Consider the following 18,409-nt stretch of genomic DNA (forward strand, 5'->3'; position numbering starts at 1 on the left):
TAGGGTCTAAGTTTTTTTTTTGTCGACTGTGCCTGTCTTATCTGATGAATTACAGACGTTACTTCAAAAGAAAATATAATTACGGCCTGTGATAATCCAGTTATGCTAGATAATTAGTGATTTAGTATTTGCCAAGTCATTGCTTTTCCTGGCTGATTTAGGCAACCCATTCCATGCCCTAATAGCACTAGGGAAGAAGGAGCACTTGAACACATTTGTCCTAGCATATGGAACGAGTAATGTGCTTTACCCTTCTGTCTTTCTGAGTATTTTATTATGTTTTATTTTCAGACAAGATAACTATAGTATAACAATATACATACAAATACGAACACCATTCACACACGGAACACATACACACTAACAACTAGCGCTTTGTAAGTTTGACTTCTATGTACTTCGCGATGACGACAGATGACCTTTCGTGTTTGTAAACTATGGTACAGCTAGTGTTGTGTATTATTGCTGCTTTACTTTTTAGCCTTCTGAGTGATATTGATCATTGTGTTCTTTTCTGGGAGTTGTTTTTCTCTGTCAGCTCGATCAAAATGGTGCCTCATTTGATCTTTATAGAGCCTGGGGGTGGGGGGTCTCTGTTACGCCATCCTCCATCGCGCTTGGATTAAAGATCGCATTTGGCATGCAGTCATTCCAATACTCAGAACTCACTTGTAATATAATAATTTTGGGATTATTTCCAATTAAATGACAAATGCGTGTTGTTATAACTGAGTGCTTAGAAATAATAATCAAATTCCATTAAAACAATGTTTAGATTTCAACAATAGGACAGGTGAAAGAAATAGGGTGTTTATATATTGGCCCATATTAGTCTGTGTTTTGTCTCTAGTTTGAACGAATAAATCTATCTCGAGATTATTTATTAGGAATCACTAAGTGCGCAAACTATTCCTGAAATTCGCAAAGTACTTGGAATTTTATCTAGTAATCTTTATCTTCGCACATTTTAAGAATTTTAAATTGAAATAGAGAGAGAGAGAGAATGTCTATGATTCAGATATTCTGCCCTATGACAAAGTTCGTTGGTTATAGAGAGAAACATTTTAAGCTTCAATGTTTACTGAATTAAAAAGAAATCTTCCTTATTCACTATTCAATGTGCAGAGATAGCGAACGATCTGTAGATGACAGCTCATCTTTTTTTTTTTTTATTACGAACATGTAATGCTAATTAAAAAAAAGATTAACAACGTCATAAACATAGTCAACATTTGATGGAATGATTATTTACGATGGGGGGTTATTTACGAGGATGGCTGCCTGGTCGTGCGGTATGCGCGTTGGATTGTCGTTCGCACTTCTCGATGGTCCCAGGTTCAAACCCTGTCCACTCCCGTCGTCCTGCGGAAGGTTCGGACTAGGAAGTAAATTATCCTTGTTATGTAAAGGGAGAGTGATCCTTAAAGGATTACGGGCACGGCATGGCCTAAATAGTACCGATGTGCCTAAGCTCATAACTCAAACTCTGAAGGAACATCCGAAATATGTAAAACAAACATTTTACACTTATTGAGTGACAAAGACATGTTATTACGCAATACTTTGTGTTCGACATTTTTATAAGTTTATATGTCGGCACATCTGGGAATCGTGGCCGAGAGGCCAAGTACGCTTGAACTTATCTTGGCTTGGCTACCTATGAAGAAGGCTCGAGGTTCGACACCCGACTTGAGCAGAGATGTATTTACTGAGCGCCTACAAACATTAAAGTAGCGTAAAAGTAGCGCTATATAAAAGCTAACTTTGTTATTATAATCACTTCACACAGCTTCCATTCCACGCGGCCAATATAAATTCCACACTCCTTATTCACCATAGCGAATCACTAAGCAAAATATTGGACCTAGCCGTGGTTGAATCTCTAGCTCACACCTTAAAGGTAGATCTCGTTCCTAGTTGAAAGGGGCAACAAAGGTACAATACCACAAACAGCCTCTGTGCCCTGCTGAACAATCGTCTATCGGTAGCCAAGGACGCTAAGAGATGACGTAAACACAGTCTTTGACAACAGCACACAGGCAAAGACACTCGGTTGCTCGGATGTGTCGCGTAGTGCGCAGAGAATAAAACAATACAAATTAAACCATAGCCGGCCAAGTCCTGATTATGTCGTTGCTAAATATGTTTTGGGGGTTCTATAGGGCCTATAATAATGATAACAATAATTTATTTATAAAGCGCTGTTAACTAACAAAAAAATCAAGACGCTGGGATAACATTACAAACATAAACACGACAGCTAAAATGACAATGACAAACTAATTTTAAAAAGTTTTAAACAGATAGGTCTTAATGTTCTTCTTGAATGTAGTGTAGCAGGTTGTCTGTCTGAGATCAATGGGGAGTGAGTTTTGGACCGTGCACAGAAAAAAGCCGCAGACCGTAGCTTTTGAGGGAGTTATAACATGTGTTGCCTATAGGTAAATCCGGCCCTGGTTTAATTACTAAGTTTAATTTGATGTAGGCCCCCAACCCAAAAACACAGGTACCGGTAGTCGCGATATTGTACTTTAAAATCATAATTATTTCAATAAAAATGTCTTCAGGGCTACTAACTCTGATCAAACTTCAATTTCGTATTGTTTATACATATTTGTCTCTTTTGGATGAAGAGTTTGCTGACCACTGGTTAGTAGATTGTGTGTATGTGTATTGAGGGGGTCACGGGTCAGAGTTTCATTGCAACTAAACGTCAAAGTGTGTTCAACTAGGCGTAGGTCTATCTAGTCCCGGATGTAACACAAGCAATTTACATGTCTCAGATATCGACTAGATCCAATTAGGACCAATCTAGATCGAGTTTTGGCACAGAAGCCTATTGGTCACTGGCGGTGAAAGTGAACAGAGCTCAGTGTGTTGCAAGCACGCTTCAAATATCTGTCTTGTTGTGTCCCTTGCGCGTCATCTAGATCTAGTCATAGTGTCATCTTTTGGCTGCAGCCAGTGCAGGTCTGTTTGCTATTGCATCGTCTTCCAGCTAGATCTAGATCTCATACCATCTTACTATCTAGTCAATATTTAATAATTTATTTGCTTTGGCAAGTAACTCTTTACTTTATGGTAATTTAATATAAGATCTAGATCCTGGATCTAGTCTAACTCTAGTAATTCTAGACTATAGATTTATCTGACTACATAGGACGTAGCTCTGCATTAGAATCTTGTTTAGATCTAATCATCTATCTAGATCTATAATTCTATTATATTAATCATCAAGATTTAAGACTAGATGAGAATCAGAATGGCTTAGATTTTTAGATCTAGAAATAGCTGTCTGCACAATTTAACAACTCATCAAAAATGTTATTCTTTGAAGGCTTTGTTACTAATCAGCTTTTGTGCTTAAACCAGCTCAGAGATAATGCAAAACTTGAAATTATTTATTATTCCTTGTTACAGTTAGGCTTGTTGACTTGTAGATTTTGATTAGATCTAGTCTATCGAGATCTTGAGATCTTATATGGCTTGCAACATCTAGATCTTAATGATAAATGTGTAAACAAAAAAAAAAAGATACTGTAAATTATTATAAAGCTTATTTGTGACTATTTGTGAAAAGAAAAATGTTGCCTTAATAGCATAACTAGATAGTTACTTAGTTTAGATTTTAGATCCTAAGTTGTTCATTTGTGTCGAAATATGCATTACACAACTTGGTCTACAGAATACTGTAGGCCTACACATCCATAACATTTGTATTAAAGATGGTGTCACTTATCCATAACCTAGTATTAAAGATGGTGTCACTCACCCATAACCTTCGTATTAAAGATGGTGTCACTCACCCATAACCTAGTATAAAAGATGGTGTCACTCATCCATAACCTAGTATTAAAGATGGTGTCACTCATCCATAACCTTCATATTAAAAATGGTGTCACTCATCCATAACCTAGTATAAAAGATGGTGTCACTCATCCATAACCTAGTATTAAAGATGGTGTCACTCACCCATAACCTTCGTATTAAAGATGGTGTCACTCACCCATAACCTAGTATAAAAGATGGTGTCACTCATCCATAACCTAGTATTAAAGATGGTGTCACTCATCCATAACCTTCATATTAAAAATGGTGTCACTCATCCATAATATTTGTATTAAAGATGTAGCCTACACATCCATAACCTTTGTATTAAAGACTGTCTACTTATCCATAACCTTCACAGTCCTTTGTATAAAGATGGTGCCTTGTTAAGCTAGAAATATAACTTCAATCTAGTTCTTAAACAAAATTTAACAACCAATTATATTTTAAACAGGAGTGTTTTAATAATTAGTTTTTAACTTGCAGATTATTTTTTTTCTCAGATCAAAACACAGATCTCTTCTTTGTAATATAAAAAGGGAACATCATACAGATTGCTAGAAATTACCTTTGAGAAACAGACAAGAAATAAAAACACTATAAAAATTGGTGTATCAAGGATGCCAGCATTCTTTAAGGCAAGTAGTCATTCACAAAGCTAGAATTTAACTATTTTGAATTTAATGTCATTGTGTCATAACAATTTTCTTAATAAGCAAGGGCAAGCAATGAAACCACTGATCTAGCTAAGCAAGTATCTTTACAAGTTTCATTCTTTTTTTTTTGTGTTATTGCATGCAAATTAAGCATGTTTTCAATTAAAATTATTTAAGAATAATTACTCATTTTGATTCATAGTGTTTATAGGTCTAGTTAAAAAAAATGTTTTAATATGTGAGTTGAAATTTTATCCTCAAAAGACTTAAACTCAACAACTCTGATGATTTCATAGACAAATGTTTTATGTACTCATTATCATAATTATACTTTGGAACATTTTCAGATCGTCTAGTTATCAGATGATTAGAGCCATCACTTGTGATGAGGAACTGGTCAGAAGTTAGAACATGTGTAAAATGCTATGCCACAAAGTGTTATTTAAGGCAAGTAATCTATTCAATAGGATTTAGGCATTTTAAATTTAATTTTATTGTTTCTTTTGATGTATGCTAATTAAGAACAGGAAAGCTGTGAAACTACTGATCTAGCAAGGCATGTATTTTTTTTTTTTAAGATTCAGTTGTTTTTTTTCTTTGCATGCAATTTGAGAATATATTTTCAATGTTTATATTTATGTGATGGAAAGTAGTCAAGATTAGATGATCATTTTTTTTTTCAAAGACAAGTATTACTTCAAATGCTATGATTTTTATAATTTAGACTTAAGTTTCCTTTGATGCTTGTTTAATAAAGAATAGGCAGGCAATTGGTATATATCGATATAGAGCAGCACAGCAAGTAAGCTTTCAATAGTATAGTTTTCTTTTTACTTTGTATTGTAACTGCATGCTAATTAAACCTGTTTTTAACATTAACTTTTCTGTTAGCTTCGTTTTTGGAAACTAGTTTTAAATATATGCGTATTAAAAAGCCTCATAATGATTGATGTATTATTTATTGAGATAGGTAAACTCAGGTTTAGACTTATTAATTTAATAATAAAGTCAATATTTTCAAAATAAACTTTTTTTTGCAGGGATAACATTCTATCCATATTCTTATATTTTATAACCTTTTCAGTTCCAAATGCAGTTTACAGCCGAGTGATCTAGAAATGGAGCAGGAATACAGATAATGACAACTATGACTAAGAGACATCTAAAAAATAAAAAGCGCATATAATCAGAACTGTAACAAGCTTGTACCAAATTTTTCTTAAGGCAAGTGGTCCTTTCCAATGTTACATTTAACTTCTTTAAATTTAATTCGTTTCTTTTCATTTATGTTAAATAAGAACCAGTTTCTTACTACAGATCTATCGAAGCAAGTATATTTTTTTCTATGTATTTGCATATTTTAATTGTTTTTTTTTATTGCATGCTAATTGAAAATGTTTTAAATATTTTCCTAACAATTTAAGAATACATGTTTTCTGTTATCTCTTAGCCTTATGGTAATTAGTTTCAAATGTATACATAACAATAAAACTTATTTTCTTCACTTTAAAATTTAGAGAGCTAGATCCAATTGGGGATTATCCCATTATGAAGTTAGTCAAAACCCACAATCTTGAATTTGATTTATCAGCCTGTAAAATTTTGTTACAACTTTCAGGTTAAGATGCTGAGTACAGCTTAGTTCTCCTCAGATGTAGGTAATGAAAAGAACGACAAGTTATGAGGAACAGGAAAAATCAGTGTAGCAAGCTTATCCAAAAGTTTGTAGTCAAGCCTATTCCATTCCTGTGGTTCTCTAGTCATTAAGAATTCTGGACCTGTTTCAACCTACTTTTCCATTCATCTATCTATTGAGCTCATAAGGCAAGTAGTTCATCTAAATGTTAAAGGCTTTTTTTTTTCTGAGGTCAAGGCAAAGTTTATTCTCAATAAAACATCCTAATTAAAGCACGAATATTTCAAAACTATGAAACAACAGATATTGCCTTACAAGTATAGTGGTTACTTTTAAGCAATTTTTTTAGATGCAATTTATTTTTTTAAATTCTCAGCTACTTGATATCTGGTTGAATTCAAATGATAATAATTGCCTCTTAATGTGTAATTATAAAATTATTTATTTAGCTTGTAGTTTTTTGTTTTTTTATCAGTTCAAGATGTAGAGTATTAATTACTAATCAACTACTAGCCTGGAAGATAAAAGCCAAACCTGTAAACAGACAGGCCAGGTAATGTGAATGAAGAAATTGAAACTAGAAGTAAACATCATGGGAAGTCTAATTATAGGGCAAGTATTTTTCCTTCATATCTTATTTAACATAGTCAAACCATGCAATACTTATAGGCTTAACTATTGTTTTCATAGAAACAATGTTATTTTAAATATCATGAGATAGTGTATTTAAGAGATATTCTTGTTCAAGTTTCCATATTTCATCAGCTTAACAAGTGCACATTCTCTTCTGCCAACAGTACCAATTTGTCATCCAAGCAACAAATATTCTTTGGTAATCTCAGATGATGACAGTTTTCTCTTTGGCATTTTTATGAGTTAAAGCTTTCAAGGCCAAAGTGAGACTTAATTTTTTTTCTTTAACTGCTAATTCTAAAACAATTTATCATTGCATTTTAAAAATAATAACTTTTTATACTTTATTCTCTACCATTTTTCTGTGTTTTGGTCTAGCTTCAGATTTGCTTAGCATAATTCTGTACTACATATCAAGTTTATTTGATGCATTACTAAGCCTTGGACATCCTCATAACTAATATAATGTTAAAAGGCATTTATTAGTTTAAAATTTAGGTCAATCAAATAAGATTATGTGTTCCCAAACTGTTTTCAGGGTATCAGCTATCAGCAGTGATATACAAGTCTTCATTGCCAAACAGTGACCCACTTTACTGTTCTTCAATGTCAAGAGTCTGGAAATGTCAGCCCAAGGAGATCACGTTTGTGTCCAAGGTTACTTTGGTAATTCTCTAAGAACAAAAGGTGAGTTGAATTCTAATGTACCAGTCAAATATCTTATAGCAAAGTGAAAAAAAGAAATCTGTTATAAAAACTTAAAATGTTAGTTTAAGAGTACTCGTTTCCAGGTCAGATAGTGTCAAGCTCAACTGTTGTTTGGCCAGCAATGTTTTTAGATACTGCTCTAGTTTTAGGTTTATAAGATATATGTTTTCTTCTAAAGTTAATCAATTAGTACTAAGATGTTAACTTTTTATAAGGTGGTGTACTTAATCACAACAGCTGCTTCACATTTACTGTAAGGTTTGAATAGTGCATATATTTTCATAACTTTCCCTCTGGCTTGTAAGGTTCACATTTTATTGTTATTACTTTGTTTCCTTTTTTTTTTTAGATTATTGACATTTTTCTTTCAATTTGTAAATTTGCTTCAACATTTCTGTTTTTTTTTAAAGACAGACTCTGTGTTGTTGATCTGCGGGTTAGCGGCTCAATCATTGTGCACTGATTTTCCACTGTTGCCTTGATACTCCACTGATGGCTTGATACTCCACTGACGACTTGGTTCTCCACTGATGCCTTGATTGCCATAAGTTTATCTACTGATCTACAGATCAAGGTAATAAATATTTTTTTACTCTATAACCCAAGAGCTTCAGCTTTAGGATACATTGTTTTTACACTAGGTGCCTAATTCTGTTGTATGCTTCAGGACCCTAGTAATAGTTTCTTATACTTTCAGACAATAAGAGCTAGTTTAGAATGAAAACACAAAACTTAAGCCAGATCTGTAGTCTCTTAAGTCCAGATAGGTAGCTTATAAAGTCTATTTCGGAAATTAGGTATCTTTAAAACTTGTACTTATACAAAAGATATTTAAGTATTTTTAAACTAGCTATTTTTTTCTATTTAACTTTTTTTTTATCCATTTGTTTGTGTTAGATTTACATTTTTCAAAATTGGTTTTTATTTTTTTTTTAAATTAGTTAATCTCCTTTTGTTTAATAGGATAGCATTTCAAAAACTAAAAGTTGGAGCTGTTGGGTTGAAAACAAATAAATGAACTCACATTAGGCTGCATTACTTCCTAGAAAATTAAAGTAAGTAAGCAATTTGCTCCATTCTTCATGGTACATTTTTATATATAGCCAAATGAAAAGTTGAAAGTGATTCTTATAAAAAAAAAATGCCCTTCCTGTAAAGGTCATAGGTTTTTTGTGGCCTACAGTTAACGAGGTGTCCTGTGGCCAGCACAATGACCAACTGCCTTTACTTTCCCCAACTAATGTCAGGTACACATTAGAGCTGGTTAGACTAAGAGGAGCCCAAAGGTCCCAAAATTTAAAATACCATGATTCGAACCTGGGACTTCCACTTCGGAAGCTAACCGCTCAGCCACTATACCTCCTAGCAAAGAGAGATAATTGAAAAAAAATTGACTTTAAAATACCATGGAGTCTCATAAATCTTTCTATTTTTCCATCAGACAGTGAGATATTATCAGGGTGTCGGTGGCCTCCTGAAATTCCAGGATGTCCTGGAATTTCATAAAAACTAAAAAAGTCCTGGAAATCTCCTGGAATTTAAAAATATCTCCTTATATGTCCTGGAATTTCGACGATCGAAAGAAAAAAAACACCAGCGGATGGGCCGTGGGGCGGAAATAAATTCAAAATTAGCACAGAATATGTTAACTGCTTCTTGACAATAGATAGATCTAATCTATTTATAGATTAGTATTGTTATCGTATCGATTTTTCCCTGAACACGTTGATTTCCATCCAAATAGGAACTACGTTACATATCTTTTTAGACCTAATTTTTATTGTTTCATTTTGTACAGTCATGGGAATTCCGAAAATTTCTTCTGATCCGATTTTCTAACAAAAAATTCTGAAATTTGCCCGACATTTTTTTTTTCTTCATTTTTTTTTTATGATTATAATTTTTCATTTTCCCATTTTTGGAAGAATGTGAAATAAGATTTGACTTGTTTTGGGCATGCGCACATCCAGTCTTTTGACACAGTTAAAGTTGTATTTTTTAAAAATCTCGTGTTATCGTATTGAATTAGATCTAGATCAATTATTTAGGTCTGGAGTGGTTTGAATCAGTCTAGATAGATGTATTCTAGATTAGTTTCTTTAATTTGAATACTTTTGATCTAGATTATCTAGATCTAGAGCGTCTAGACTTCAATGGGCTCAATGGCTGCTTGCCAGCTTTTGGAAAGTATCAAGAGTTGAGAGCATCATTATTGATCATAATGCCCGACCGCCTTTTGCTCTGTTGTTACGATGGCCCCTAGATTTTTTAAAATTTGAACCCTGCCTGCCGACTTCCATGAGTTCAAATGGGATTAGATTTAGACATCTAGATCTATTATAAGATCTAGATCTAGTATTATAGTTATAGACATAAGTCATAAGGCCTTATATGATAAGCCATAGGGCAGCGGTTCTCAACCTTTTAAGTTCGATGACCCCTTTTTACAATCCCTCACTCTGCCCCCCCCCCCCACACACACACACACATACAGCAATAGTAGAGTAGACAATAACAATCCATATTTTCGTCTTAGGCGACCCCTGGGGGCTGAGAACCCCTGCCATAAGGTGATATGGATGTATTTTGTATACATAGTTAACATAGTGAGTTATTGAGTCTAAGTCTGATAGAATATAATACATGTAGATAAAAAATAGATAATAATAGTAATATATCTAGATCCAGGTTATTAGATTTAAGTAAATCTAGATTATAATACTATAGATAGATCTAGATTTCTAGATCTATAGTGAGAAGTATATATTAAAGTTTTTTCTATTTAACTAATAACCAATCATTATTAATGCTTTAAAAGCATACTTGTTGTAAACAATTTGTATCAGCATGTAAAAGAGTCACATTAAGAAGCCTCAATATGAAGTTTTAAACATTCTCTTCCTCTAGCATTGCTACTCCTCTGGTTGTTCTTGCTTGAACTCAGTAGAGATTCATCAGAAGTGTAGCTCCTACTTTTTAGTATTTCCAAAAACTCAAGCATGTTTTGATTTTCAAACACGTTAATTCTTTATAGTTGTTTGAGAGAGAAGTTGTTACAATACCAGTAAAGCATTTATCTATTATAGTAGAATGCTCAGACTGCCTGGACCAAGATATAAGGCTTTTGCAAATAGCTTTCTCCTCTCATCAATATGAACAAACAATAGTGCCTTGCATGCATTTTTGTGTGCAGTAAAGCCTATGCAGTGTAATTATTATGTAATACGTTATTTAAAGAAAATATTAATTAATTTTACATGATTAAAAAAAACATCTTTTTTTAAGTCGACTCGACAGGCCAGTTAAAAAAAGCGGGATTACAAAACTTCCTAAAAATTTTTTCAAAGACTGTTCCCATTACTGCTTATATTTTCATTGGGCTACATTATTAGATCATATTATTTCTGTGCACTGGCAATTTAATAAATAGGTCTTGTCCAGTGACCTAGATCTGTGTGACCTGTGTCCTAGATTTAGATCTAGATCTAGTCAATCTAGTCTAGATATAATCGTAGTTTCTTATTGTGTGTGGCATTGTGTTCAATATAAGTATAATTTTAAGCTAGATCTAGATCTAATATCTAGTCTTATTCAAGAATCGTATATCTAATCTAGGGTATTAGTTCAAATTTCTTATATTTTTAAGAATATGCAGAAGAAAAAACATATTAGATCTATTCACTATTGATCACTATTCTATAGCCTAGTTTGTATTAAATGCCTAAATGCGAGACATCGTTTAATGCACAGTGAGTCACTGTGCCAGACTGGCTTGAAAAAGATGTAGATCTAGATCTATCTAGAATTCTAGATCTACAAATCTTGGCTTCAGAAATCGTCCGTCAGTGACACTAAAGCTTTTTGTTGACATTATAAAAACAAACAAAATTATCATTTCAATCGTTGGTTAAGCAGCACTTAAATCGCATCCGAAATCCGATAAGCACAAGCGAGTCTGGTAACTCAGTTGGCTGCCTTATTTGTCATAAGGACTGTCAGTCTCTGTGACTGTCCCTTGTCCTACACCGACAGCTAATCCAGTAACCCAACAAATTCATAGTTTTATATTACTGCTAAGAAGGCAATCAACACAAAGTCTTTTGAGCACTTCAAAGGCTGTTTGCCAAAATTGAAAGCTTTATCTCAATTACAAATGTTTCGCAACCTTTTCTATAAAAATATCAATGAGATGCACTATTGTTGGTTGCCCTTTAATGCTTTATGGCCCAAGACCTCTTGAGCATGCTTCAATCAGTTTCGCAAAAGCTTAAAACACTAGCTGTTTTCAAAGAATGTACTTCTTTTGCAACACTGCTTATTGTAGATTTGACATGCACCAACAATCTTCTAAATTAAAAAAAACAAACAACTAAAGCCAGCGCTTGTGATGTTTTAAATTTCTAGATGGAAAGCAGAAAGTTTCTGCTGACAACAGCTCTCATACTTGTTGAAAAATCTCCATTGAAGAATGCTATTTGCCCAAATACCCTTTGCAAGATTTTGATAGCTCCTTAAATGATTTATATGCCACTTTGAGCATCTTGGTTCTCCTTGGCCGTATCAGTGCAGATGACCGTGATAGTATTAAATCTGAATTTACGCAATTGCACATTTCCATTTTAAACACAAGTTCTGCTGCCTCCCAGTTCTTCAGTGTCACCTCTGATAGACTGAATACTTTCTTTAGCCAGATTGTGAACACTGAATTTTCTAAACTCTGGTCAGTGATGGCAGGGATGTATACCACGAGTATGGTAATTTAATTTAATTATGAAACCTACATTAATCAACTTAATATTTTGGCGCAAATTTTATGTCATGGAATTTAAAAATTTCTCCTGGAAAAGTCCTAGAAAACTCCTGGATTTCATATTGACTTTGGTGCAGAAACCCTTTATTATTCGAAAAAAAAATGACCATCACAAAAAACACATTGTCATTAAACATTAAGTCTTGAGACAGAAAAAGCTTTTCTTGAATGAAAAATGTAGAAACTGCCACATATTAAAATGCACTAATTTTATCAATACTGCATTATATGTAATGCATTTAAATGTGATATATTTGTTTAACAGTGCATTTTTCTCAACTCACTTGTAGACGAAATGGTCAATTAAACATTGAGGTCAAGAAAAAAAGGATGAACATTTCAAGGCTACAGGAGGAACATTAAACGTCTCTCTCACTGTGAAATAATTCTATCGATCTACAACTGGTCAACATGTTTTATCTAAAGTTCATCTGCCGTTTCTTCAAATGGAGCCATAGTCAGAATAAGGTAAGAAATATTCTTACTCTTCACAGCATTTATATTTTGTAAAGCAATGATCCTGCATTAGTTGTATGTGGTATATGCATGGTTCCTGTATTTGTTTTGTATATTATGATGTCAGTAATTACTTCACAAACACATAACAACTTCATACACAACTTTGTAAGTTCACCTGTCTAGTTAAAGAAATTTGTATTGTATTTGTTTTAATAGTTTCTAGTTATGAAAGTAAACTGAATTTTCATTTGTGATATACCATTTTCATTTCAGTTAATATATGTGGATGTTCCTATTAATTTTTGCAGAAAAACTGAATAGCTCTGAAATATTCTAACTTTACAATTGTAAATATATTTCAACAAATAATAGAATTGAATTCTTTGTCATTTGGAATTCAATAGTAATGTCTTATAAATATGGAATTTAAACACAAAAATGAAAAAGTTATGCATCACCATCAACTTTCTCTTTGCCACTTGGAGATTGGAATGATTCAAGTTACTATTGTAGCTAAACATTATTTAGAAATGCAAGTATGTGATAATATGTATGGTCTTGTCACCCCATTACTTAATTGGACCAAAAAAAAGGATCTACAATTCGCAGTGATATGATGTACTATTACATAAACAAGTTGACTTGAATTCATATATTAAGATCAACTCCATAAACTGTTTCAATTCTTCAGTGTGTGATAGTGTGACAAAAAAGTAATTATTTCTTGTGATTATGTGCAATATAATTGCATATTAAGTAGACTTGAATACTCTATAAACTGTTTCATTTCTAAGGTGTGTTCAAATGCACATTATATTTTCATGTTGGGAGTTAATGTGAGCCCAAAAAAATCTACTATTCCAAGTGTTTGGATATACAATTACATGCAAAAAGGTCCTAACCCTAACACACTCAATGAACAATCATAAACAATTCCACCAAAGGTGCATCTATTTATTCATCATTACTTCTTTGAGTTCCTCATGGAACATAGGGCCTCTACAAAAACACGCCACTCTCTACGGTCTCTTGCTAGTTTTTTTATGGTTTCCCAGCTCTTCCCAGTCTCTCTGCTTCTTCAAGTACACTGCGCAAGTACACTGCGTCGCCATGTTCTTTTTGGTCTTCCTCTGCGTCTTATTCCCTGGGGGTTCCAGTCTAAGGCCTGCCTAGCTCTGTTGCTGAGTGGTATCTTTTCTAAGTGTGTGACCAATCCATCTCCACTTCCTCTCTAAGTTCTACACTTCTATATTTTTCTGTCCACTCATCTCTCACAGTTTGGTGTTTTCTACTTTGTCATACCAGTGTATTTTTAGGATATTTCTCAGGCATCTGTTGATGAAGGTAATTTGTCATACAGTGAATTTTTAGAATATTTCTCAGGCATCTGTTGATGAAGGTCAGTATTTTTTTATGTTGTGGCTTCAGTTGTTCTCCATGTTTCAGAACCATACAGTAGGGTAGCCTTGACATTTGAATTAAAGATTCTTAGTTTAATCTTGTTTGAGATGTGAGGAGATTTCCAGGTTGGTTTTAGCTGTGTAAATGTCTGATGCGCTAGATTTATACGTAGATTTATCAGCGTTTAATGTCTTCATCTGTTCCACCTGATATACTGACTACACACCCAAGGTATATAAAATTTTCTACTTGGTCAATTGTCTGAGAATCCAGTTCTATGTCTCCAATTTGTTTATTGTTTACTTTAAGTACTTTAGTTTTTTTGTGGTTTATTTTAACGCCTACTCTTTTTCCTACTTTGCTTAAAGCTGTGACCTTTTCTTGCATATCCTGTAGCCTGTGTGATAATGGGGCTATGTCAAGCGAATTCCAGATCTTCCAGCTTTTGTGTGAGAGTCTATTGGATTCCTTTTTCTGCGTTAGAGAAGGCTTCTTTTGTGACCCAATCCAATGCTAGAAGGAACAGGAGTGGTGAAAGAAGACATCCCTGTTTGACTCCTGTTGTGACTGGAGATTCCTTTGACAGCTTGCCACAGTGGGTTACTTGGGAGATTCCTTTGACAGCTTGCCACAGTGGGTTACTTGGCAGGTGAAACCATCATAAAGGTTCTTGATTATGGTTATTATTTTATTGGGGATCCCATAATGTCTCATTACAGTCCAGATAGATTCTCTGTCGACACTGTCAAAAGCTTTTTCAAAGTCGACAAAAGTTGCATAGAGAGGAGATTGCCATTCGACACATTGTTCTACAATTATCCTGAGTGTAGCTATTTGGTCAGCACAAGATCTCCCTTTTCTGTATCCGGCCTGTTCTTCCCTTAGTTGTTCATCGCATGCTTCCTTTATTCTTTTTAGTAGGAGTCTGCTGAAAATCTTGCTTGGTACTGACAACAAAGTGATGCCTCACCATTTCTCACATTGTGATAGATCTCCACTCTTTGGTATTTTTATTAGCAAGCCCTTTTTCCACTCACCCGGAAGTGTTTCTGTTAACCAAATTTTGTTGAATAGTTTGTGCATTTGGTCAACTATTTCACTTCCTCCTTCTTTAAGAACTTTGGGTGATAAGTTGTCAATTCCAGCCGCTTTACCTGTCTTCATTTGTTTGAGTGCATTCCTTATTTCTTCTATTTATTGGGCTCCAGATATTCAACTGATGCACATTTGCCAAAAAAAAAATAAAAAAGATTTAATCCATGTGCAGGTACAGTTGGGATTGTCATTTGTATCACACTCATCTCATTCATTGAGACTCTGCACTTAATGTGGTGATCAAAATGTATTTGCAATTCCCAGTGAAATCATTCTTTGAGTGCTTAAAAAAGAAATTCGTACAGATGTATAACTGTGTTAGACGTCTTTATTTATATTCCAATTGAACGTTTGTAACAATAATTAAGTCACACTCAATGAACATATGAACGTGTCCATCAAAGGAAATATCGCCGCTCGTGATGCAACTCACACTACTCAACATTTGCACTTGCAGACCAACCAAATAGTTGCGGAGAAAACACATTTAATTGATGACTTTACTAAGTATAGCTTAGGACTTTCCAAAAGCGAAGACCGGACTCTTTAGCCATCTTCGTGTTTATAGGAATGATTAAGGGAGGACTTTTAAAAGCGAAGACTGGACTCCTTAGCCATCTTCGTGTTTATAGGAATGATTAACGGAGGAATTTTAAAAGCGAAGACTGGACTCCTTAGCCATCTTCGTGTTTATAGGAATGATTAATGGAGGAATTTTAAAAGCGAAGACTGGGCTCCTTAGCCATCTTCGTGTTCATAGGAATGATTAACGGAGGAATTTTAAAAGTGAAGACTGGGCCCTGCAGCCATCTTCATGTTTAAAGGATGTAGTTGAGGACTTTTTTTCAAAGAAGATCGGTCTCCATGACCATCTTCGTTATTATAGGAAAGGATATTGTATTAATTTTTGAAAAATTGAGGATTTTTAGCTGAGGACTAGATGTAGTAATATAGTCATCAATTGAATTGTTGATCCAAGACGAAATAGTTGGTTATGGCTGTGCATTTGTAGACAACCCAGCAGTGCACATCCTTTTTCTTGTTTTGCTTTTTTTCACGTGCTACAGTGCCTTGGACAAAGCATCATCATAACTTGGAATGTTAAAAGGCATAAAAAAAAAAGTCATAGAAGAATGAGTTTGTAAAATAACCGGTTCTTTCGGTTCAGTTGAATAATAGTTGGGACATAATTAGTTGAGTGCAAGCTTTGATGCTGTCAACCTCTCAACATTAGTTGAGGCCGAAGTTTGTGAGGCTTATTTAGCCCTCAAACATTTCATTTGTAGACCACCTTCAAATACAGTAAAGCGCGACGTATTCGTTGAAAGCACGCTACGCTCAGTTCACAGCTTGATGAACGAGTGGCCAACAAGTGGCCAAACAGGAGTCAGTCAGCAGCTGATTCAGCCTCCAACATTAGTTGGAGCCGAAGTTTGTGAGGCTAATTTAGCCCTCAAACGGGCTACTTGTTAGACCACCTTCAAATACTAGTTTGAACCTGATGCCTTCGTGTGGTCCCGTTATGCTCCGTGTAGCTTGATGATTGGTCGGTCAACAAGTGCGATGGTTGTCAGTGAAAAAGGCGAGCATGAAACTTTTTTTTGGGCTCCAGCTATTCAACTGATGCACGTTTGCAAAACAAAAGTTAAAAAAAGGATGAAAATATAAGCTATCAGATATATGATGATTGTGCAGGAACAGTTGGGATTGTCGTTTGTATCACGCTTATCTCTTATCCATTGAGACACTGTGAAGTGATGTAACTAGTGAGGTTTTGTAACAACTTTATTGAATTGTAATCTACAAACATTTGTGTACAAATGTGTGATAATCAGCAGGTCTTTGACCTCTGCACTTAATGTGGTGATCAAAATGTATTTGCAATTCCCAGTGAAATCATTCTTTGAGTGCTTAAAAAAGAAATTCGTACAGATGTATAACTGTGTTAGACGTCTTTATTTATATTCCAATTGAACGTTTGTAACAATAATTAAGTCACACTCAATGAACATATGAACGTGTCCATCAAAGGAAATATCGCCGCTCGTGATGCAACTCACACTACTCAACATTTGCACTTGCAGACCAACCAAATAGTTGCGGAGAAAACACATTTAATTGATGACTTTACTAAGTATAGCTTAGGACTTTCCAAAAGCGAAGACCGGACTCTTTAGCCATCTTCGTGTTTATAGGAATGATTAAGGGAGGACTTTTAAAAGCGAAGACTGGACTCCTTAGCCATCTTCGTGTTTATAGGAATGATTAACGGAGGAATTTTAAAAGCGAAGACTGGACTCCTTAGCCATCTTCGTTTTTATAGGAATGATTAATGGAGGAATTTTAAAAGCGAAGACTGGGCTCCTTAGCCATCTTCGTGTTCATAGGAATGATTAACGGAGGAATTTTAAAAGTGAAGACTGGGCCCTGCAGCCATCTTCATGTTTAAAGGATGTAGTTGAGGACTTTTTTTCAAAGAAGATCGGTCTCCATGACCATCTTCGTTATTATAGGAAAGGATATTGTATTAATTTTTGAAAAATTGAGGATTTTTAGCTGAGGACTAGATGTAGTAATATAGTCATCAATTGAATTGTTGATCCAAGACGAAATAGTTGGTTATGGCTGTGCATTTGTAGACAACCCAGCAGTGCACATCCTTTTTCTTGTTTTGCTTTTTTTCACGTGCTTCAATGCCTTGGACAAAGCATCATCATAACTTGGAATGTTAAAAGGCATTAAAAAAAAAACTCATAGAAGAATGAGTTTGTAAAATAACCGGTTCTTTCGGTTCAGTTGAATAATAGTTGGGACATAATTAGTTGAGTGCAAGCTTTGATGCTGTCAACCTCTCAACATTAGTTGAGGCCGAAGTTTGTGAGGCTTATTTAGCCCTCAAACATTTCATTTGTAGACCACCTTCAAATACAGTAAAGCGCGACGTATTCGTTGAAAGCACGCTACGCTCAGTTCACAGCTTGATGAACGAGTGGCCAACAAGTGGCCAAACAGGAGTCAGTCAGCAGCTGATTCAGCCTCCAACATTAGTTGGAGCCGAAGTTTGTGAGGCTAATTTAGCCCTCAAACGGGCTACTTGTTAGACCACCTTCAAATACTAGTTTGAACCTGATGCCTTCGTGTGGTCCCGTTATGCTCCGTGTAGCTTGATGATTGGTCGGTCAA

The 18,409-nt window shown here is 34.5% G+C and overlaps 1 long non-coding RNA gene across 4 annotated transcripts in view; it reads left to right on the top strand.

Moving 5' to 3' along the window:
- The first annotated feature begins 6,916 nt into the window (after positions 1-6,916).
- The window catches only part of LOC129923465 (uncharacterized), a 38,233-nt gene continuing 26,740 nt past the window's right edge, over positions 6,917-18,409 (top strand). For 3 of the 4 annotated variants that reach the window (XR_008775396.1, XR_008775398.1, XR_008775397.1), the window contains exons 1-5: positions 6,917-7,016; positions 7,292-7,440; positions 7,872-8,035; positions 8,425-8,516; positions 12,562-12,739. This is a non-coding gene — a long non-coding RNA (uncharacterized LOC129923465). Of the gene's footprint in view, positions 7,017-7,291; positions 7,441-7,871; positions 8,036-8,424; positions 8,517-12,536; positions 12,740-18,409 lie in introns of all 4 variants that reach the window. The other variant, XR_008775399.1, reaches the window with a different exon arrangement.

The sequence above is a fragment of the Biomphalaria glabrata genome, chromosome 16, assembly GCF_947242115.1.
Source record: "Biomphalaria glabrata chromosome 16, xgBioGlab47.1, whole genome shotgun sequence".
Classification (NCBI taxonomy): Eukaryota; Metazoa; Mollusca; class Gastropoda; family Planorbidae; genus Biomphalaria; species Biomphalaria glabrata.